This window comes from Augochlora pura, chromosome 10 (genome assembly GCF_028453695.1).
Source record: "Augochlora pura isolate Apur16 chromosome 10, APUR_v2.2.1, whole genome shotgun sequence".
Classification (NCBI taxonomy): domain Eukaryota; kingdom Metazoa; phylum Arthropoda; class Insecta; order Hymenoptera; family Halictidae; genus Augochlora; species Augochlora pura.
In genome coordinates this window covers 11655304-11679183 of record NC_135781.1, presented here as the reverse complement: position 1 = coordinate 11679183, position 23880 = coordinate 11655304, and the positions used below count along the sequence as shown (strand labels likewise).

Sequence of the window (23880 nt, the reverse complement as noted above, 5' to 3'; positions counted from 1 at the left end):
CCTCCGCTCGTAACCCGTGTGTTTATACCTGTTAGTTAAGGAAACGAACGAACAAGCGAAAGAACGAACAGCCGAACGATCGATACGCGGGTGTCAGCGCTGGGATCCCCGACGACTTATTACACGGTCACGCGACAAGAAAAATGCCCCGTCTACGGAAAAACTCCGATCCGGTCGTATTAACGATTATCGATTTCACGGATCGTTTGCCGGCGCTTTTCTTTCGAACGAACTCGCCGGTTACACACCTACGCCGCCATCCGCCGGCCATTAACATGTTCACCGCGTCTGTCACACACGAATGATGGCAATTATTTATTCTGTTTTTACCCATGGGTCATTTTCCCTTTCAGGCGCTATACAATTTTATTTGTTTAAATTATGAAGTTACGAGGGAAATATAAATAGTCAAATGGACGCGTAGAATAAGAATAAATGGAGTTACGAATTTAATTAATTCTGACAAGCGTACGAGGGTGAAAAATTAATTATTGTGGAAAGGTCGAAGGCTTTCGCTGAAAGGGCTATTCTTTGCAAGCGGTAATTATTGTGGTAAATAATAGAATATTGCATAAAGAAATATTACTCTTTTACGTACAAAAGTAAAAGAGAAAAAGTTTGATGAAACCATGATGAACAAAACTTGGTTGTGAAATTGCTTGATTTCATTAACGTTCTCCAGGGTATTAAATAACAATTTATGATTAATTATTTTAATGAACGTACAGCTCGACGCGTTAAGTGCTAAAAATCAACCCCAAAAGAATTCCCACAAAATTTAAGCAATTTGATTAGAGAAACTGAAACTAGAAAGTTAAATCGTAGGTAGTATTTTCCACTCTTTTGTCTACCTAAACATTTTAGTTAAACTCATATTATGCGGATAAATATTAAAAAAATAAAAGAGATCAATTTCCTTAGAAGTAACATAATAATGTACTCTTAAACTGAAAATAGTGTCAAAGTGGTTCCAGTAATGAAACAGATTTAATATGACGACCTGAATCGGCACTAGTTGATTCTCCAACGCGTTAAATATCAGTTATCAACCCCAAAAATTTAAAAATATTAATTCAATTATTTGGTATTCTAAAAGACCTAACAACATTCAGTTTGTTCAATACGTTACAAGAAAACTGAATTCTGAAAACTATTCGAAGATTAGTGTCAACCATTTCCGACCAACCCGGCACTCAACGTGTTGGGTGTTTATTCACTGGACATGTCACCCTACAATCATGGGATTTTAAAGTACCGTCACGTGTAGAAACAACCGGCACGCAGACGTATGTATTTTCGGCCTTGAAACGCGGAGCCCGAGAGCGCCAGGTTTAAAGTAAATTTGAAAAACGTATCCGTCGGCGCCCGGCGAGAATCTCTCCCAGCGGCCCGTTCCTGTAATCCGAGGACATTAATTTGTTGGCAGGACGGACTTAAGAGTGTCGAGCTGTCCGTTCCCTCGAGGGACTCCTTGTATTTTCTCAGGTTATCTGGGAGGAAGCCGGGAAACGGCGCGGGACGCCCCGGCCAAATTTTACGAGCTGCACACGCTCGTGTTCCACGACGGGAGAGAGAGAGAGAGAGAGGACCGCCTCGTCTGGCGTGTCTGTCTGTCTGTCCGCCTCTTTTCAAATATTAGCTTTCGGATTTCGCCATGTGTTCGGCCGCCGATCGGCCACCTCCTATTCCGTTCGAAAAATCGTCCCGTAGATAAACTCGCGCGGGTCCGAAGATAAAGCCCCGAACGTTTTGACTGTTCCTCTCGGAGCGGCAAGAAATTTTATCGGGGTTCGTAACGAAATCAAATACTCCAGAGGTGTCGTTAAAGTGTATCGCAAGGACGATAGGTTAAATCGATCGCGATGGAGCCGGATCGATGGTGATAGACAGCTTTGATGGTGCGCTTTCGACGCGTTCAGTGGTACGCCGTGATAGTTCCCGACTTTGTTGTTTCGCTGCGTTATCGACTCTTCAAATTCAATTACGCCTGGCAGATAAGTTGCCCGATAAAATTTTGACCGATATCCTAGATCATGTTATCCTCATTCTTAAATTTGCTCCGGCATAACACGTACCAGTCACTTCAAGTCACTTTTGTATTTTCATTAACAAAATTATGGCGACGGTCTTACGTGCGTACACTGTTCGCAAAAGCCTGAGAAGATTGCCGGTAAATATTAATTTCTTCATAATCATCTAACCGGATTTTTATTTTACAATTATTAATAGTTTTTTGAAATGAGACAGTATCCAAATATATCTCAACTTCTTATGTTTGCAAGATTAATTGTCAAACTGCTATTAAACTCGTTTTGATAGTTAGTTGAGCAAATCAATGCAACCGGAAGTAAGGACATAAGATGTTATACTTACAATTCACACAAAGTTCGCACATGGTCAGTATAACAGTAGATTTCTCCTTTCCGTGACAATACGGAATGATACAAATGATCCACCACTCAACCACAAAAATCGTGTCAAATAAATAACGGTTAATCTATTGGATTAACTTTAAAGGGTTAGAGAGTTAGAGGAACAAAATTCTGAAATATAATAGCTGATCGATTTATTTATGACATTAATGTTCCCGACGACCTAGTCTGCTTTCAAATATCGTACGTTTACACCGTGTTATAACCTGCTCTTGCTCTAAGAGCTCTACGAATTGCCTCTGCTCGGAACGATGCCGGAGTCATATACAAGAAGAGTGAGGTACTCTCAATCTTATGACAGAAGACTACCCACACTGTTATGTCTCTATAAAGTGGCCTGAATAGGTGTGGCTTTCGTCAGAGCCAAGATAATGCCTTACAGAGCAATCTTCGCGTGTCTGCTCTATGCGATAGAGCGGATAACTCTACTAAGCTAGCAACAAGCGATTATGTAACATGGGGAAAAGCAGCGACATATTTCTACCAATAAGATACAGTCGGCTCTTCTACAACACGGTTGATTCGTTCTCGTTAAACGAAATTTAAAAATACATTTAACTACGTAAATCTGTTCTTTGTTGTATGAGACTTGTCCAAGTTTCGTAAATCGCAGTGGAACATCGATCATCCGAGTTGAGTAGAGTGATGCGAATGTTCGGATAATGGAACAGTTACTGATATATCGACGTTAGGCAAGCCGATTTTATGATTATTTATTCATTATTATTTGTAGCATTTTATTCAATTAAACGAAAATTTCAAAGCATCTATTACTTGTTTAACATTCGTATACCGTGGAAATCATACTGAAATTAAGAAACTATAATTATTCATAGCACTAAAGGTGACCTTTTTTAGCTGAGATATCTTGCATATTTAAAAAAATTGAACATAACATCATATGTATAATTACAATGTTTTGTTAAGTTTTTGGTTAGTTATCAATGACAACATTTCTTCACAAGACAGGAAGTCGCCGTGCCTATTGGGCTGTCTTCCTGTTATGACAAAATATTTCGTAATAACCGGCGTCGATGAACTTATAGACGGAACAGTTTAAGAACAGATTTAGGAACGCATCGAATGCGTTGAAACAACTGAAGCGTATCCGAGCGAACGCCGTCCCCCTTGTGAATGAATGGTTTACGGTACTTCTTCCGTAACCGACAATCCGCACGCATGTATGGTACCATATGCTCAGTCTACAACGTTCATTACATATCTATAATTGTGGTTAATGAATACAAGTAATTTGTTACATAGGAATACATAGAAATACTGCAATTGTTTTACATACCCGGACAGCACACGATTAACAAATTAAGCAGTAATGTTAGCATATTTATTGTTTGTTACATTATAGGAATCTGGAAAGTCTTTGTTATGTAGTAAGTCTTACAATATAACATGTGCGTATATATGAGCATATAATAATTTGACAAGATCTGATATCGTTATACGCGAATATTTGCATTTGATATTTTTGTTCCGCGTGGATGCACTGTGCGAAGCGCCCAGCCTCGTTAGGAAGCCAATGATTCCGTCGAAGGCTGTCGATCGGACGGGTAAAAATTAGGACGAAAGCCGTAGTGCACGAGTCCAGTTCCTTCTGAAATCGGTGCAGCGAGGCAACAAATGGCGGCAATATCCTGTCGATCGTGGCGCGGCGGCTCCTGTATCTGGCCGACCGTGTAAAATCGGTGATCTCGCGCTCGCAGCGGCTTCTTCCTGTTCGTCTGGTGGTGCGTATCAGTGTTGTTGGCGGCAGAGATCCAGGGGGTGGCTCGCAAGCAAGAACGGGCGGGCAGGCGGGAGGTTATTGCCTGTTGGGTGATTTATCTAGTAATACTAGCCGACAGGCCACGAGGCCGGGGCATGGGCATGGGGGCAAACCCGTGCCTTCTACCCCTACCCCGTGGGGCCAACCACCGGCACCGGTGGAAATTAAAAACTCACTTTATTACACGTCTCATTCTGCGCTCCCCGGCCGCCCCGGCCTCGCCCCGGCAAACCATCTCTATACGATGCTCTCCTCTCCTCTCCTTTCCTCGTGGCTGCCCCCGGCCGTTCCGCTCTCGTCACATCCTGCCGCCCCTTGCGCGCCTCGTCCACCGCGGACCGACTTAATATGAGGCCGGCCATACCTGATGGAACGAATATTATTAAAGTTCGCCCGCACGCGAAACCCGTGAAATATCGCTGCTCCCTTCCTACCGCGCTCCCTTGTCCACCGTTCCGCGTCCCTCCTCCTCCTCGCCGGCATCGTTTAGACCCTTCACCTCCTCAACTCTCTCTTTCTTTCTTTCCCTCTCCCTCCCCACGCCTCCTCTCTCTCTCTCTTTCATATACATATATAGAATATTGTATATATCTCCGTCTCACTTCCCCGGTCAGCTTCTACCTCTTGCCTCGAGCTTTTATTATCTGCCTCTAGCTTATACTCGAGACGGTGGCGAACTCCTCCCAGAAGCAAAAATAATCGCGGTGTAAGCCGCGATGTAAATACGCCTGCTGCGTATTCGCGCAGACCTGCTCCGAGCAGATCTGCCCCGAGCGGAGCGCAGTGGGGCCAAAGACACCCGAAAGTGACAAACAGTCGTTTGTATGAAACATTTGTATAATAAGAACATAAATCGCATATAGTTCCTTGGATATAGGGTCTATGATTTGACATGATTTATTTAACGTACAAGGAAAGTGGCCCATTTCGGAACCGTTCGAAAATAAAATCGTCGTTTACAGTTATACTATTTTTGTAAATTAAATAATGGGTGACAGAATCAAGCCTTCGTTTTGGGGAGATCTACTCCCTTTAAAATAAGTCGTTGCAGGGGAGCTATCACATTTTGACAACACGTTTACACAGTTATTATTTGTGATTGGCTAAGTGTTAAATGAATATATTCAAATTTCATTTTATCTCTTAATTATCAATAGTGTAGGACGTAGTGTTTGTTTCTGCGGCATTTTGTAGAATGATACATAAGAAACATAATTTGCAATTTGTAATCTAACATTTTGCTCAAATAATTCGTATGAAACAGACAAGATTAATATAACTTTCGCACGTGTCAAAAAACATATTGCACGCTTGCTTTCTTATGTTTACTAATAAATAATTCAAGTAATTAATTTTACTTTCAACGTGATGAATTTCCTTTCTAACACTAGATTTCATTTGGGAGTTTGCTAAATTTAATACTTTGGATTTCAAGGTTTCAAACGGTTGTCAGTGTAGAGAAAAAAAACGAATACTTGAAATATCAGAGTCGAAAAATTGATATTCGTACAAAAATGATCGATCTCCGAGCTACCGTGCGCAGCTGGTTGCGATTTTTTTCCCAGGAAAATGCTTCGCGGATTGAGCCCGACAAGCATCGCCGAGGTAACACTTCCCGCTCCGCGATGGATTATTTATGATTCCATGCTTTTATCTGTATTACTCGGTCCAGAGCAATGGCGGCGGCGGGCCAGTGTCGCCAGCTTGCTTATGTATTAAGATCGTCCGGGCGGGCGGTGTCTTGTCACGCAAATTTTCTCTCGCAAACGGAAGCGAAATTGCGACACACCGAGCGAGCCCGACATTGGATCGCCGTTTCTGCGATTGCTGCCACGATCGCTTCCTACGATCGCTGCTGTCTCCGACGGCAGTGATGTCTCTCTTAATCATTGCACACGCGACACCTCTGTGCGTCGCCTGTATCGTCCCGGTAATGCGATCGCGTGAATTTGTTCGACGGTTTCGTGCCTCGCGACGCTTTCCCTGGCGCTCTATGCGTTGCCGTTCGAACGAGCAAGAAATTCGTCGGGAATGTGGCACGGCAGAGGGATTCAACCCTCGTCTTCGATCGATGGATCATCCTATTTCCGCGAGACACGCAGGTGGCTCGGTGTAATGGGATTATCGAATCATCAAATTATCAAATATATATAAAATTATAATTTATCAAATTATCATTATGTGTGAATGATACCGCACTGCAATGTGTGACGGACAATGTGTTTTACGCGAGTACATACGAAGCTTTTGATGATTAAATGATGCATGATACATTAATCATACATTAAATGATATAAATGATACATATATTTTAACTTTAACGATTTACTGTATAGTTAATAATACAATTGAGTATGACATATTTTAAAGCACAAAATATCCGCGAAAATCACTGTACTGGCTTATCGTTCCTAAGAGGTCATCATACGCTTTATGTGAAAAATAGTTCAATCAAAGGTGATTTAAGGCGATGAAATTTTAGTCTAGTATTGTAACTACGTAACTACTCTGTTAGCCGAACATTTGCGATCGCCAAGTTAGTTTCGTTAATTAAAGTTTCACTGTACACTGAAACATGCAAGATGGGGTCTCAGATTCGAAAGATTTTAAATTGAGTTTAATTTTTTAATAACTTATAGCACTAGCAGTTCTGGTGCCTCACGGTACACCTTAAATAATATGTAATTCAGTATTGATTAACTCTTGCGTGCATAACCTTTTAGCAATTAACAATTTAGCAGCTCCCTATTCTTCGTGCATTTTTACATCGATTAGCGTTTCCTGAAAAAAGATCGATATAAAATATCTTCAATGAACAAAGTTTGAATATTGTGCACATCTTAGGCGTACAAGCAAAGATTAACCCTTTTACAGCCGAATGACGATGCGTTGTTATTGACTATATTTGAGAAAGTGTTATTCTCTTAACATTTTTAGAAAATAATAGCATTATTTATATATTCCTCTCCGAATGTTCAATTTATCAAGTTTTACAAGATTTTTATATAACTTTACGTTACTTTATACAATTTTAAGTTACCAGATTGCCTCCGTTTTATGCTCAACTACACACAAATATTTTCAACAATGCTAAAAGGGTTAATGAAAAGTTTTGAATTTCTACAATGTTCATCCAAAGATCTGAACTTTTCCTAGGCCTTTCTAAGCCAAATATCTCGGCTCGTTTCGGTTTCCTTTCGACGATTAAATCTTGTCGCTTGTTGGGAACGGTGCTGTATAATCCGCAGACAATCAAGATTGCCGGATGGAGGTGTGCGGGTAGCGCGATTGATTCAATTTCCAGCGCAAAGGGGGATGGGCGGTCGGTTATGGCCGGGAAAGCGAAGCGCGTCGAAGATCGGTCCGAAAAACGCCCGCTGGTGCATACTTTATTTTATCGACGGTGCAGCGGCGAGAGGTGTTCGTCTTCTGCTAAACGCCTGGCGTCGCGACGCTCCCCCAGCCTCCCCCCGTGCCGCCACTACGACACCATTTACGCACTCGTCTGCACGTGATCGTGCCGCGGCTGTGCATAGACGGCCGATGACGTACCCGTCGGTATCTGGCTCGTTTTATTAATGTCAATAAGGCAATTATTGTCGATGAATGGCGTGGGCTGGTATCTCGCTCATACCGTTGTCGCGCCGGGTTACCTGCCCTCCGGTATCGATGGCTACGAACGTGTTTTTATTCACAGTCGAATGGAACAAGCTTATCATGTCGCGCTCGCGACCGGTTCCCGCGTCAATCGAACGCCGTACGATCGCCTCGGGGTCCTCGGGCAAATAGTTGCCGAATGTTTCGACGGATAATTTTGTAGAACGCAAATAACGTCTGTGGTGGAATAACAAGACAAATAAAAAACGGATCGCGTACATAACGTTCGATTCGAGAACGAGTTCGCTCTTTTCTCTCTCTCTCTCTCTCTCTCTCTCTCTCTCTGTCTCTGGTTTTCCCGTTGCTTTCGTCTCCTCGGACGATACGAATTCCCGAAACTACCACGTGACTCAGTTCTTCTCCCCTCGTGTATATATCCCGCGCGGTCCTGCGGAGCGTTCCTCGGTCGGGCTTATTGAAAATTATTCACGGCAACCGCTTTAAAACTAATTTCTTTTCTGCCAGCTCCTTGAACGTTTGCGCGTTACTCGGCGCACTCGCTGAACGAAATATACCGGGGAATGGGGAGAATAATATAGGAAAGAGGGGTTTCTCCAGTCTCCGCTAAGCAATATCTATCCACCCCACATGCCTGCCTGCTCGACTGCTCGACTGCCTGCCCGCCTGCCTGCCTGCCTGCCTGTCTGCCTGTTCGTATTATCGGTGTGTACAGACGGGCTCTCAGCAATTTATCCATTACGGTCCCAGTCGCGCGCGCACTATTATTGCATTTTTTGAAATTATTGCTCGCCGGCATCGACAACGCGCTACCATCTTGATTGACAGGCTGCGCCTTTATCGCGGACACGACTGCGCGCGGAATGCACGCCGGTGGCGCATCGATTTTATTGATTTTTTTTTTTCCCACGCCTTGATAACACGTACATGCTCGACGGCGACCGGGGAGCCGGTTTATCGATAACCGGGACACTTTATGTTATATTAAGACGGCGTTAAACGGATAAATCGATGATTACTTTTGAAAGTGATCGGTAGCACAGTTTGCAAACTTCCTTCGGGAAAAGATTTTCAGACCCCGATTGAAACTTCGTTTCTCTCTGGTACATGTCAAAGCGAAAGTCGAGAGTCCGCGGTGCACAAAGCGATTCGAAAATAAGTTCGGAGAAACCGCCGCGCCGGGTGTTCTGGTCATTGCATCTGGAAAGAGTTCTTTGGTGGGAACTGATACAACTTTTAATAATGCTGGTTCGAAGTTGCTGGTTTTGCGATCGAGGACTATGACTACTGAAAATTGCAAGGTTTATCGGACGTGCGTTTCTTTAAATTCAAGAAGTTGGCCAGTCTTGCTCGGTTCACTTTCAATTAGGCTGATGCGATCTTCTCACATTTATTGCCGCGCCGCATGCACTTTTGGGCTGGACGACGTTTGCTTGAATTTTTGCGTTCAAAAATAAACGAAATAAAACTGTGACTTTTGTTCTTTTCATTCGTTAATTTTCTTTACTTTGAATTCAAACATTCGATATGTCTTATTCAATAAATACAAAGATAACTAGAAATTATATCAAAAATTACTCTTTTAAACCTGTCAGTCTTGCTAGGGTAGGTATCGAACAAAATTAAATACAAAATATTGTTTGCAAACAACATAGTAACATATTTAAAAATTTTCAAGAGACATGTTATAAAACTAACTTTGCACAAACTAGTAATTAGAAAATTCATAAAAGAGCAGACTGCAAATACAAATTTTATTGATTCAAAATATCGAGAGAATAAACTTCTGTAAATTGTAGTTAGCAACGATACATCGTTGCTCGGTACAATAACGTTTAAATTATAAGATAGTGCAAGAGAACTGAAAATAAACAATGGCGACAGCCCGCGGTAGTAGAGAGTCCATCGACACAATTAAATCAATCAGAATAGCCGGAAGCTAGGCAGAAGCCAATGTGGTAGAAACGTCAAAACGAAAATTTACTGTGCAGCAGCTGGGCAGCTGGGCTTCATTTCCTCGTTACACAGCGGCAAGTGCACCACGATATTCGTCAATCTTTCAGAAGGTGTAGGTACATGTAGGCTCAATTATCCTGAGTGTGCTAGAAGCCGATCGTGTCCGAGGAGACTTCACCGGACCGGAAAAGCTGCCTCAAAAAGAGGAAGTGAGCGGTGGCCGGGGCGAGCAAGCCAGAGACGGAGAAAACGAGAGAGAGAGAGAGAGAGAGAGAGAGAGAGAGAGAGAGAGAGAGAGAGAGAGAGAGAGAGAGAGAGAGGCAGGGCAGAGCTTGGTAATACATCGTGTCCGAAGCAACTGGAAGGATATACGTGTTCGTTTGGGGCAGCGAAGTCCGCAGAGGCCCGGTAAAGGTTGGCACGGTAAAAAATTCAGAGGGTGAATAAATCAAGGAACGTCGCAGCAGCCATGGCGTCCTCGGTATAAGTACGGCCGATGTGGCACGATCCGGCTCGTCCGACTCCTCTTCTTTTGTACATACTTTATGGCGAATAATGCGTGAAAAGGGACAGGACGAGAGGCGGCTTCGAGCGCGTCTCGTTCCGCTCGGGACATTCCCACGTATATACGAGTTCGAGGCGTAATCCTCTGATCCGTTTTTAGTCGCGCGATGATTTAGGGCGACCGGGTCCTCCATGGAGAAAAAGCACGATTAACCACGGCGAACGCTTATGCATTCGTATATGCCCGAGGTGTCGAGTTCTGCTATTCAAAATTGTCTCTCCTGTAGCTCGTTTCGGGCACGACAGTTACTCCCTTAATCGAGTATATGGTACGTTCCCCTTTCCCGTGAGCGTGAAGTCGACTGAAAAATACGATTAGCCGCGGTGAGATTTTGATCTCGATACCGCGAGACCGCTCTCCTGCTCTGTGCTCGTCCAGCGGGGTGAGACGTCTTTCGGAATAAAAAGCTGAGAACCCGGTCGAGACCCATATCGCCGCCGACATTCGATCAAGCAAAAAGGTGCCGTAATTACAAGTCTGTATGAGACATTGCGTCGACGCCTTCCACGCTACCGACCTATTCGCAGGGAAAAGGATTAAGAGGCCGGACAAGGAGAATCGAGGAGCGGGGAGGGGTATCAAAGGTAGGAGGAACGCGGCAGGCTGGTGGTGGTGGTGGTGGTGGTGGTGGTGGTGGTGGTGGTGGCGATGGTGATGGAATTGTGAGAAGCTGAGAGATAGAGAGGAAGAAGAAGAGTGGGATGAAGAAACGTATCTATACGGTGGGTGTGGGTATAGATCGCACCGTATCGTTGAGTAACTTGGAAGCGGAGGGCAGGACGCTCGGAGGGATGGTGGCTCATCTTGTAATGGACTCAGAAGACAGGCGAGTCGGCTAATGGACCCCTGCTCTTCCAGAAAAGCTCTCGGTATCTGTGCCACACTAGCATCGATGCCATCGGGCTGCGTCCTTCCAAAATCCGCAACGCGGATCGGCATGCCGATGCTACGGCACGCTTCGAACTCCGTTCGACGACCGATCGATTATACTTTCCCTCAATCCGTCCGCTACTTTTATCCTGTTGGTCGATTTAATAGCCGAAAGACCGCGACCGGTTGTTTTTCGAGTTCACGCTCGAAAAAATATTTGACGGAGCGAAGGTACGATATTCCACGTGGTTGGCCGGTAACAGGGGCGGCTGTTGTACACTAGGAGATCACATCGGCTGCCACTGGACCACGCACTTCACAAAGCGGGAGAAGGAGATAGAGAGCCGGTGTACAAATATTTTTCCGGCGGTGATGTAAACGAGTTCGCATTTTTTAGGGGGTCCAGAGGGTCGCCGGGTAAAAATACATGCCGTCTGTTAATAACGTTCCGAGGGCCAGGTGTCCAGCCCGAAACGTTCTCTGATTCTATTAAAAACGTAAACAATAGTCGCGGCAGCGATTAATAGCTAATTAACCATTTAGGAACTCAATTGTATCATTAAATATTAAAATATATGTATTATGTCTTTGAGACAAATTATAATTTAATCTTCAGAAATTGTCGCTTAGAGAATAGCATTGTCCGTCACTCGTTGCAGTGCTATGTCGTTTACGCGCAAAATTAAGCCATGCTGAACGTTAAAGAAACTTAAGAATTAACTGTTGTTACGCATATATTCGTTAACGTGAGAATTACCGGACAGGCCGAGGTCACCGATTTCTGAGTTAGTGCTTATCATAAAAAGCGTTTACGCGCTTGCCGAACCATTTGTTTCACAATTATTATGATTAGAAGTTCTTCGATCGCAATAAGTTTTTAGAACAGAAAATATACAGTGTGAAACATTTAACTCTTTTTTCGTGCTCGAATCGTCAAAAGAACAGAATTTTACTCCTCCTTGAATGAACAGAATAACCTTCATACATTCTCTATTAAATAGATAAAAATTGTTACTAAAAGCCTTCACCGTGATTTAGGCTTGTCAAAATACAGCGAGGGGTTAACAAACTTTCGTATTCAAGTACATATTATAATAAAAATCTCATGAAATCGGAATGGAATTAATCTTGTGAGAATTATAAATCGCGTGTATCGCGATTGTTTAGCGATTGTGATAGTGTTAAGTCGAATAGAAATTGGTTGGCTGCTTTTGCAGTTAAAGCGATGATTTACAGGAATGAGTTCGAACGTACAGTTTTAACCCGTAGTCCAAATAAAATCAGATACAGACGGTGCGGTACTCGATATTTTCCCTAACATCTGTAGCCACAGAATTCATCCAATTTCACATACTTCCAATTAGTGCAGCCGTCATGGTATCGAAAATAGTTTTGCACATATTCCCAATGTCCTGTGACTGTTGCGCTCTACTCTTTTTATAGTTACGAGACTTTTTTTTCAAGTTGCTCCTGTACTATTAATAAAAAAGGTCGAAGTAACATTTCGATGTTTTTTCGATAGAATTTAGAAAACAATTGTAGCATGCTCGATATCATACTATTCCGTTTCGATATGCAATTTACAATACGATGCGAATATTACAAATCTCTTTATACTGCTGTGGTAGTAAATGGAAAGCGCGGGATGTAATACATAACAGGCAGCATTATTCGTTTGAAATAGATAGAAAGAGAATTTATGAAATGCTGAAATTTAATTTATTCAGTACTGATTCTTGTCAAATTGATAAATGGGACGACACTCAACAGTTACAACAATTCGCGTTAAATAAATATTTTATATTCACAAAGGTAAATTTATGAAGCGATCGAAACATAAATCCGAGCTTCTGACAATTACTGTTGATCAATTGAAATCATGTTGAAAAGCGTACGTAGTAATTTTATTGTTTTTCGTAACTCAAATATAAAAGCATCTATAAGGAAATAAGAAGAAATATTACAGAATTGTAATTGGCTAAAAACTCTCCAAGATTACGGCAAGATTATAATGCATAATTTACTGTAATTCCTATTTAAAGAATTTAAAATTCATTAGAACGATTACTCTGTTAGCATTTTAACATTTTATAAAAACACTTTGCGACTTTTTCGTCATACAGGAATTTCGGTACACGCTTCAGGTACACAGCTCTCCGAATGAGCCTATCCTGCATTATTGCAGCTTCCCCACGAGACCAATTACTATTTTATTAGGTCACATGGTGACCGGACTTTAAAAATTTTGTTGTCGCAGTATTTTGATGTCTTCGAACGTTTTGCAATATTAGGAAGCACACGTTTGCGAGAATTATGAGCCTCGCAATACTATGGTACAAGGAGTATAAGGAATTTGAAAACGTCACATTGTAGAATATAACAGTAGCAGTCATGTTGTTCACATGTTACACGCGACTTTTTTTTTGTTGAACCTTGCTACGATATAACTTAATTCAATTTTATACATATACCTAAACTTCTCATTCAATATAGAACTCTGAAATCGCTGAAATAATTAACGTTGTTTCACATTTTCTATTTCAAAATCGTCTTCCTTCAGCGCCACACTATAGTCATTTTTAAATGGGGTTTTACTGTACACAAGTTGACTTCTGAGATGGTTTGAAGTAATTTCTTCCTCAGTGAAAATTCTCTCCGCGGCTTTGACAACGAGTAATTAATGGAAAACACGGACCAATCAGGGAACGAATCCAACTGACGCTCCGTTCTCGCAGCCATTACCGTGTCGAGTTTGCTATCGCTCCACTATTCATGACTTGTACTCGCTCTCCGAGTGGTTCGTGTTTTTCATTAATAGCTCGCTAACGAAGCCACGCTGATCATTTTCCTCGATGAAAAACTTACTTCGAACGATCATAGTAATCGCCTTCTTCGAACGCTTACAACTTTTACGCGATATCCTCTATTGTAATCGTGTTTCATTCGAGCATCTAGTAAAAATATATTTCCAGATCGGTGGAAGAATTGCATTACTGTAAATCGTTTCGAAATATAATAGGGGACGATAGTTCGAGCCAGGTATTCGATTTCAACCGAATGTCCCGTAAGTATCGACGATCGCCTATTTGCGTGCACGGATCTCTTCGCGTATTGCCGGTGGATAGGATCGTCGAGGTGGACAGAAACTTGCCTCGGGACGAGGAAACGAGACGGTGAACGACGGATCGGGAAAACGGGGGCCGGGGCTGAACCGTTAGACGGAGGTTGGTCCAGCTACTCTCATCTACTCCCACCGAGTCTCACCGTCTTTCTTCTTATCCATCGCAGTCGTCCTTTTCCCGGTCCACTCTTGAGAATAACGTCTACCTCCCTTGATGGGCAGCGCCACTTGAGCGGCACTAACACACGGACACACGTGCCGGCGAGCTACCGAGCTCCACGTAGCTGTCCGGCCGATGTCCGATACATCAGGTCCATGCATAATAAATCCACGGAGCGCGAACACGCGCGGCCCTGAAGCCGTATTGGACGAGTAGCCGGCACACTCGAATCGAGACAGGAGTATGCACTTGTTCGAGAAACTTGGAAAACAGAGCTCGGACGTCTCGTCACGCGTGTTTTGTCCGTTTACTCGTCGAGAGGGATAGTTCCGGATATCAATACCGAGGGACGCGAGAGCGTACCGGGGAAACTTGGCCGTCGAATTTTCGCGGATTCGTTTCGATCCCACGGGCCGTCAGCTTTCATTCCGAAATTGCTACGCGGAAACCTGTCGGACGTATTTTAATTTAACAAATTGTGTATTTATCATAACTTTTCTTTCCTTTATTTTTAATGACAACTTTTCTTTCCTTTCTTTTTAATGACAACTTTTCTTTCCTTTCTTTTTAATGACAACTTTTCTTTCCTTTCTTTTTACTTTTCTTTTGTAATTGCTATGTAACGGTACGTAACAATTTGTTTTGCAAACGCGTAGGTAAGAAAGAACGACTGAGACGCGTCGGACTTTCGGTTCCTCGTTTTATTTTTGAACGGTCTGGTTGCTTCTTTCGGAGTGTTGAGAATCACCGTTTTAGTTCTCGAGAAAAGCTTGGGCGCTGAAGAGGTGTAACTATGGTCCTAGTGTGGGAGGGTGGAAAGGGTTTTAGAACCGATCGAGGTTCTGCAAGTCGTTACCGTTGGCCACGGTCAGCAGTATTAAAATACACGTTGATAACATATTCTAGTGGTGATTATGTCTGAAAGCTTTAATAATAATTATTATAATGAAATTTGTGACGATAATATTAGTATAATGCTATAATAATATTAGGTAATAACAATGGTTCAAAATAATGATAATATAATAATAATGGTAACAGTAGCGATAAAAATAGTTATAAAGTATGATGTTATGTTAACAATCACAAAGAAGACATACATAATACTAATGAAAGAATATGCAATGATAATCTTAATCGTAAGGGAGAAATATGATAAATACGTAACAGATAGATGATATTCTCAGTGTCTCAAACCCTGTGTTAATGACAAGAGGACAGAATTTTATTTCTTCTTAAGAAAGAGAACAGAATAACATCGATACTTAACAGGTTATCACTAGAAATTACGAGTGAGACTCACCGAATTATAGCAAGGGGTTAGAAGCGAAAAAGTGTGAATCAGCGTAGCTGTGAAAGAAATCGTACAAGGAATTAGCTCACAAAGATCGGTATTGTAATAATCATCTCACATCGCCTGAACCAAACTTGGCACATTCTCCCACGACTTCTCACCGTTCTGCCATTCGAGAAACGAACGGCAGATACATTTCGAGTGTTTCTTCTGCGCCCAGGGCGGTTGACTGACAGCGAAATTCAATAAGTTGGCCGGTCCGATGAAACTTTCGAACGGTTGTCCGGGTCGGCCGTATAATCGGCGTAACAGAGCTCGTTAACGGAAACGGACATTGAATTGTGCTTTCGTTTCGGGCCGCGCATCGTGGCAATTATAGCGAACGGATGGTCGATTGCGTGACTACGGTAAATTTCGGTTTTATCGAAGAAAAGCTCGATCGAATTTAGAAGTTGAAACCGTGCGAGCTCTTAATTAACGAACGCTAAATAAATCCGTTCGGGGTGAAGCCCGACTAGCTGGTGGCACCCGACCCTCCGACCTGCCCTCAGGGATGGTGGAAATAGGGTAGGTCGGTGGTGAGCGTAGAATTTATTTCGGCATCGACACGGAACGTTTCTTCGGGAGACAAGAGCCGGCTAGGTGCAGGCGCGCGAGCAGGCAGGCAGGCGGGTAGCCGACCCCGAGAGCCGTTTAGCTTAATACACGTAACGCTACTCTCCGGCTGCTTTTTCTCCCAAATACTCTACTTCCAACCGGTTCGAAGTAGTATAAGTCGTGGACAAAGTAGACGGCGTACAGAAAACCTCCATTAAACTCCCTAGAAGTGATTAGTACCCTCCCCATTTACCCCGCTCGCTCCCACCATTCCTCTGTTGCCTCTATCCCGTGCATTCTCTTCCCACCTATATCCCCCACTCGTCTCTCCTCTTCTCTCTCTCTCTCTCTCTCTCTCTCAAACCTCCTCCCACTCCCGCTGGATCTTAGATTTATTCGATCTCGTACAACTCGCGTTTCAGATTGCCAAACGCGCAATCTTTTGGCCAGAAGACAGGAGTGAGAAAATCAACTCGAGTCGCCCGGAAACGATTCCAACCCCTAATGTCAGTTCGCGGCTTTTGAAAACACGACCCCGAAACGGTCACCCCCTTCCGACGATTTAGCGAAAATTCATTTTCGGGCGGGAACAACCTCGAGATAGGGGACCGTCGCGTCGACGTCTAGATCGATGCGACTGACGGAAACAAAACGCACCTTCGACGACGCGCCGGCGAAGTGAATATCAACGCGCGCAGATGGTTTCGTTTCCCGGATCGGGGATGAAACCTAACAATCGTTTCAATTTCATTTCGTCCGCGAGAAATAGAAGGAGGATAGAGAGGGGAGAAGGGGGAGAGGTGGATGGGGGGTGGGGGGCTGGCGTTAGAGGAGCGTAAAAAAGAGTGGAGGCGGACTGTAAACCGTTGCGTTGAAATACCGATCCGAAAAATAGACCGGCGCGTTTCCCGCGAACCGGAAACTTGGTGGACGTTAAATTTAGCCGCGCGGCAATCGCGGTTGACGGGTCGGTCGGCGGGTGGGTGGTCGAATCCGGTAGGAGTGGTAAGGGGTGAGGGTGCGCGGGGAGGGTTGTAGGTTCGGCGGATCGCGTAAAGTATATCGGCGGATCGGGCAAGTTCACGGGAATGTCATTTTGCGGGATTAATCCACTCCTTCTCCTGATTTAATCAGCGGCCGGCCATAAATCAGTTGGTAATTAAAAGAGAGCATCTCTCGGCGATGCCGGGGCAGTAAACATAGCCTAATCCATTTCGTCCGCCGGCTCATAGGTGTGGATGGCATGGGAGTGGGGAAAAAAAGGTCGTAGCCTTTCTAATTTAATCTGGCGAATGATTCCGTGATTCTCGAAGCCGGCGGCAACCCTTTCATTACTTACGTCCCCACCCTCGGCCGGGCTGCGAGGCAGGCAGGCAGGCGGGCACCCTCGCGCGCCGCGGCGGCCCCCGAACGCCCGTGCCTCCTTCGCCCCGCGGGCACCCCCGCGAAGAACCGGCGCAGAACACTAAATCAGCGACCAGTGTAATTTTTGTAATGGGAGGTGTGGCCTCGTAGGGGTGGTAGACGCGTCTCCCGCCGGGAGAACCGGACATATAGTAGGGATGCCATCCCTGCGTTCGCCTCGCGCGTCCTGGAATGGTAGGGTTCGCAGGGGTGATTTTAGGGGTGGAATGCTACGATGCGAGCACGCCGCTTCGGTGGTTAATCCTCCGTCGCTATGTCTCGACTCGAGTCGCGATCCACAGCGCTGCTCTCTCGTCTCCCTTCCTCCTCTCCGTTCTCTCTTTTTCCCTCAGGCTCGTCCTCTTCGTCTTCCATCCCCTACCCGCGGACTGCTACGCGGTGCTCGTGGCGCACGCTCCTATTCAATATAAAGCAATCCTTTTGTTGCGATTTCCGCGGAAGGATGGTAATTAAAGGCATTTCCCCTGCTCATAGGACAGACGCTCCGCGTATTTATTAAATTGTGCATCAACGAAAAGCATTTCGTTGAGCCGACGCGATTCTGCTTTCAACAATTCGCGATCTTCTCTCTCTCCCTCCCTCTCTCTCTCTCTCTCTCTCTCTCCTTCGATTTTGTTATTTACTTGAAATTAATTAACTCGCCGCGGGGCGCGCCTGGATGAAACGTCGAGGTGTCCTATTCACCCTTAAATTCCGCGGTAACCTCCTTTCTATTGTGCTCGGCTCTGCTGTATCCGCGCGTCCGCTGTTCCGGTTCAATCGAACCGCCTTGCCTTCAGATCGATGAAACGCACGCCGCGCGCCGGCCATCGCGGCGACCCGTGCGCTCTACCGTAATTAATCGTGTCGTCTTAATCGGCTCGGTGCGCGAGAATCACCCCTTGCGCGACGTGAATTCCGTTCGCAGTTAAATCGCGCGGTGGCGTGAATGGTTCGACAATAAGCAGCGCCGGCTGCCGAGTGGGGCGGCATGTGCGGGTTCGGGTTCGATGGCGGGTGTAAGTACGGGTTTTCGGTCGCCGTTGGCGGTACGGGTTCCTTGAGTTCGGATACGGGTGCGATGACGGTCGAGCGCGCGGCGTCGGGAACGCGGAGGGAAACGGCAATCGCCGAGAGGAGGGGAACGGATCAGCGACGCAGGGGCAGCGATAAGTTCGGTGGTGGGGTCGCTGGGTCGAGAGTGGGGAGAACGGAGGGAGACTCGGACCAGTGGTGGGGATTTATTACTGTCGGTGGCGTGCCGCGGTCGCACGCGGTACTCGGCAGTTTACAACCGACCGCCGGTCTGGCGGTTTCGGGATCCTCTCGTTGATGGTATTTTCGTCATAGATAGCTTCGCGAACTCCGAAACAACCGATATCCATCCTTTTGGTGTAATTTCTCGTGATCGAAGTTGAGAACGATTCCCATCGACAATATATACATATACACGTCTGCATGGTTTGATCTCATTCTATCGATCTGTTGGCAAGATAAAGCCTTTAAGACGGTTGTCACGCAGTGAGACGTTGTTCTGTGAGGCTGGTGTAGTGTCACGTGACAGCAGGCATCCGAGCACGGCAAGGGGTGTTCGCACAAGTACGATTGCGTCCCGAAGGTCCTCAGGTAAATGTCAGCTATTATTATTTGGTGCACACGTTGCGAATGATCTCGTCGGTGACGGGCAGCAGTGTGTCACGGTTGGCAGATTAATTTTGTGAAACATGATTGGCATATTCCATCTGTAACGCGCAGCTCGAGACCGGAGATGATCGGTTTAATTGGAGAAAATCTACGTGCCGCCTGGTCGGATGATAATGGAAGAATTCGTAATGCGACGTGTAATTGAAATTTCACCAATTCGACCGCGCGTCCCTACCCGAACGCAATCACATGTTCAATTTAACGGAGAGCTTTGGCGAAAAACCGCTTTCACCCTCACCGTGGCGCCGACAGCACCGCGCGAGCGCTGTCCGCTTCCCGGTTCCCGCTCAATCCGCGTCACTCCGAAAATTATTAGAAAATTACCCGCAATCGGTCCTCCCCGCCGAATATACCTAATGACGAACGTCGTCACGAACGGACGAGACACTTATGTAATTGACATTTCTCACATTTACCGATTCCCGTCCCTGTTGGCGGTAGCTCTCAAGCTGACGCGTTCGTATGGGTGCCGTTAGCGATACGGATTCCCTAGAAGCGAACTTAATCTGCATCCCGTAAAATGCTGCTACGTTGTTTCGTTAACATTAGCGCTTGCGAGGTGACGTCGACTGCGTTCACACTGCTCTAGAGGGAATTTTTAATTAAGGATTGAAATTCGAGTATCGTGGCCGTATCGTATTGCTGTCGTTAATAATCAGCCGCAACGTGATCATTTTAATAGACTTGGACAGCGTGGCTATGGTGTCGCTCGCGAGCCGCACCGTGGCCAAGTAAAATTCCGTAACGAATCGCGGTAATTTATATACGGAGATCCGATCGAGAAACTTTCCGATTACAAATTCCGTTTCTTCGTTCAACTTGGCTCGTTTTGTAATTAAAAGTTTTTATTCGTTGTTTGATGTCTCCTCGGTGTCACGCCACGTCCGGTTCCAAGAAAAATACTTAAGAAGGATTATTAATATCTATGCTTGCCCATTGTTGTCAAGAATAATGTAGCTTTAAAAAGCGAGCGCCGCCATGAAAGTTGATACGTTAAGTGAATTGCATAGAATATTCAAATCCTTTGAATCCCACCGTGGAACAGTTTATAAGTATACAGCGGATGTTTATGCAAATAGAAATTTGCATAAGCCAATTTACAGGACCTAGCGTCAACCAGAACTTTGTTTGTTCGATTCAGTATTCTACCAGGTTCAAAGTAAAATAAAAATCTCGTTAAACAAGATCAAGCTTCCGAAAGTACGTAAGAATAAATTACAATCGTTAAGCACTCTATTAACGATACAGGCGAACCGCTGTCGAGAAACCGAGCGATCCAACAGCGAAGTCATACGTGCGATATTTTTTGGTTGGCTGCCACGTGATTCCGTTCCAAACAGTTGGAAACATCTTCCAGTCTTATTTGTACTAAATTCGTTGCGTCAGTTGCATATATAAATAAATCGATGTAGGGTCAGAGCTGGGTAAAATAGTATTTTAGATAACAAATAGTAAACTATACATTCTATTATAGACCATACATGATTATTATGATTACACACGTTCGGAAGAATGTACTTCAAAAATAGAAATATTTTATTCGTTGTCAAGAATGTTTAAGATAAATATGCCATAGATCGATATATATTTTTTGTTTATTTCATTTACTGTCATCGGATAAAATTATTATTATTATAACTTCTCACGTTATCTTATTTGACTATGGAAGTATTCTGATATACGCTTCATGTTACTAGATCAATAACTATAGATAGATCTACTGTTTTACATTATCCAAGTATAATATTTATTTCAGGGCGCAACTACGGATTACCAGAATAAAATATTTTATTTAGTGAAATCTTTTACTAAAATCGTTTATTAAAAATTCAGATTGCAAAGTATCAATTACCCATCTCATTATAAGGTGGATCCACATCCTATGCTATTTATAATATCAGTCGGTAAAGATTTAATCCAACAGTATCAATACGAAACTGTTTTTTAAACCGACCAGTCCCGTTTCTTTGACGATGAAGATTCCACAGCAGATACGAGCAGGCGCGGTATTTAATATCTTAATATCTACGCCGCCCCGTCTTTCTCTGGACGCATTCATTATGATTTATCACGACCGGATATCGAGGGGTGTCCATTGACCGCGTCTCACCAGGCTAGTGACGCAAGAGTATCCGGTCGTTTGAATTTCAATAATTGGCGGCAGTTTTCGTAGCGGCGGTCTCGTTAGTCGGCCGCTCGAACGGACTGACTTAATTATTTCGTTTGAAGTCCGCGGACCGGCAGACGGTCGCACGGAGCGATGGGGGTCGGTAGCGCGGGATACAGGGACGGGAGAGAGAGAGAGAGAGAGAGAGAGAGAGAGAGAGTTTTTGGACGCGGGTGTCCTTCGTGTGTAGGTATGGCGTCCGCGCGGGAGCGGGCGAGCGAGCGCGCGCGCGCGCTCTCACAAATAAATTGAGAAAACTGGAGCGAGGGAGAAACGGCCGAGCGGGGCAAACGTTTATTTTACGCCGACAAATTGGTGCGGCTAATTAGCTCCGGCTAAAAGCAGAAGTATGACCGTGACGCGGAGTGGCGCGTTGTGTCGCGTCGCGTCGCCGATGTTTCTGCCGCCCACCGTTTACAGTCGCGAGCCCGGGTAGGAGCGATTTAGGCCAATTGTCGTCTTTCGGTGACTGCGGCGCGCTCCTTCCTTCCTCCTCCGCGTGGGAAATTGAATAAAGCGCGGCTCCGTGTTCCCGTTTACCCACCGAAACAAGATAATGAAGCCATTAGCGTTCGCCCGATCTTTTTCACGCGTCGTTTGCGAAATCCCGCAGTTGCGGCACCGGGATACGTGCGTTTCTCTCCCGCAGTAACGACGACGACGGCGGCGGCGGCGGCGGCGGCGGTGGCGGCAGAGGTTGCTTGCTCCGGAGAGGTGTTCGTGACAGGATGATACGTTTTCGCGAGGTATCTGTCGGCAGCGGTCAGGAAATTATAGGGGAACGCGGTGGCGATATAATTTAATAATACCGGGTGCGCGTAATGTCTTTCGACACGCGTCAGCGATAATTCCGAGGCGAATGTCCAATAAAAAGCCACTTTGCCCGATCGAAATATCAAATGTAATCCTCTTAAGTCGGGTGCACCGGTCGAACGTGTATCTCCAGGACTGACCATCTCACGCTATCCTTTTTTCCTTCTCTTCTCTCGCTTACTCCCCTACGTCTCTCCTCCTCCGGCCGCGCGTCCCTCTTACTTGCATGCCCGCTTCCCTCGGTAGCCACTCTATCTGCGTCCTCGTCCCGTTCGAGCGATCCACCCGCGAGCTTCCAAGTTAACTTCTGACCCTCGCCGTTCTCCGTGCCTCCCTTTCCTATCCAGAGGCGTTGCTTTTACGGCGATTGAAGCTTCCCGCGGGTCCTTGGGCATTCCGCCAGGTGGCAGTGCCGCGTCCTTCTGGGCGTCGGCCCCCGATGCTACTCCGTTTGAAAGATTTTTCAGGAAAATCCGACGGGCTCTCATTTGAACGCGCGCGCCTCGGCGTGCATCGCGAGGCCACAAATTTTCCACCCCACGGCCCCGTTGCCGGAACAGCGGAAGGCTACCCTCCCTCCTATCCCGGTGGCGGTCTGGCTGTTCTAATTTTTCGCGTGCCGCCCTCCGCCCGCCACCGAATGGGCGGGCCGCAATTGCACGCGAACGCGAATATAATTAACCCGAACTTTAATTCGTTTCCGTCCGCGTTGTGGTTTGATAATGCGATCGAACGGAGCGCGGATTTCAGGACCGATTGCACGGACCGGCGGCGCATGGAGTGGAGAAGAAGGCTACCGGTGAGTTCCGCCGCGCGTTTATCGCAACTACGGCACCCTCGATCCGTACGAGATCTCTTTGTGGGTCGAACGGGTCATTATCCATGGGCCGACGTCGGGCCCGCGATCATTAAAGAATCATCCGCAGTTGCACAGATGACGACCGATGTTGAATAATTAGTCGGCCACCGACTAAAATCGATTCATTAATTAATAAAGCGGCTGCGCTCGCTCTACTAATAACGCCGCTCCACAATTGAATAGAGATCGCGTTCATTAACGGTCCGTGTACTATTAGCGGCGGTTGTGGTATATTATGGCCCCGAACCTGGATCAACCGAACCGAATGATCGGGTTCTCGCAGTCCGGTAAACAATTTTTCCGGCGGCGGCCACCCCCGCCCCTTCCCAGCTCCACCATCCACCGGGCCTCTGATAGCGAGCGCGCGATCTTCGCGTATTGGGAGTTACGGATACCAGCTTTCGTGGCCTAAACTCGCGAACAATAACGGCTCCGTTTCGTGTCACGGGACTAAAAAGACTTTGTTCCCATTGTTAACCGGTTCGGCGATCCCCGACACGGGACGGCTATCGGCGTCGCGGGGTCGCCGTCTATCCGTGCCGC

At 45.4% G+C, this 23880-nt stretch overlaps 1 protein-coding gene across 3 annotated transcripts in view; it reads left to right on the top strand.

Moving 5' to 3' along the window:
* LOC144476230 (LIM domain only protein 3) overlaps nt 1-23880 on the top strand; it is a 107054-nt gene that overhangs the window by 46307 nt on the left and 36867 nt on the right. The window contains exon 1 of one of the 3 annotated variants that reach the window (XM_078192914.1): nt 19102-19420. The exons of the other annotated variants lie outside the window; for them this stretch is intronic. The gene's annotated coding sequence lies outside the window, so the exon portion shown is untranslated. Of the gene's footprint in view, nt 1-19101; nt 19421-23880 lie in introns of those variants that run through there. 3 annotated transcript variants of the gene reach the window in all.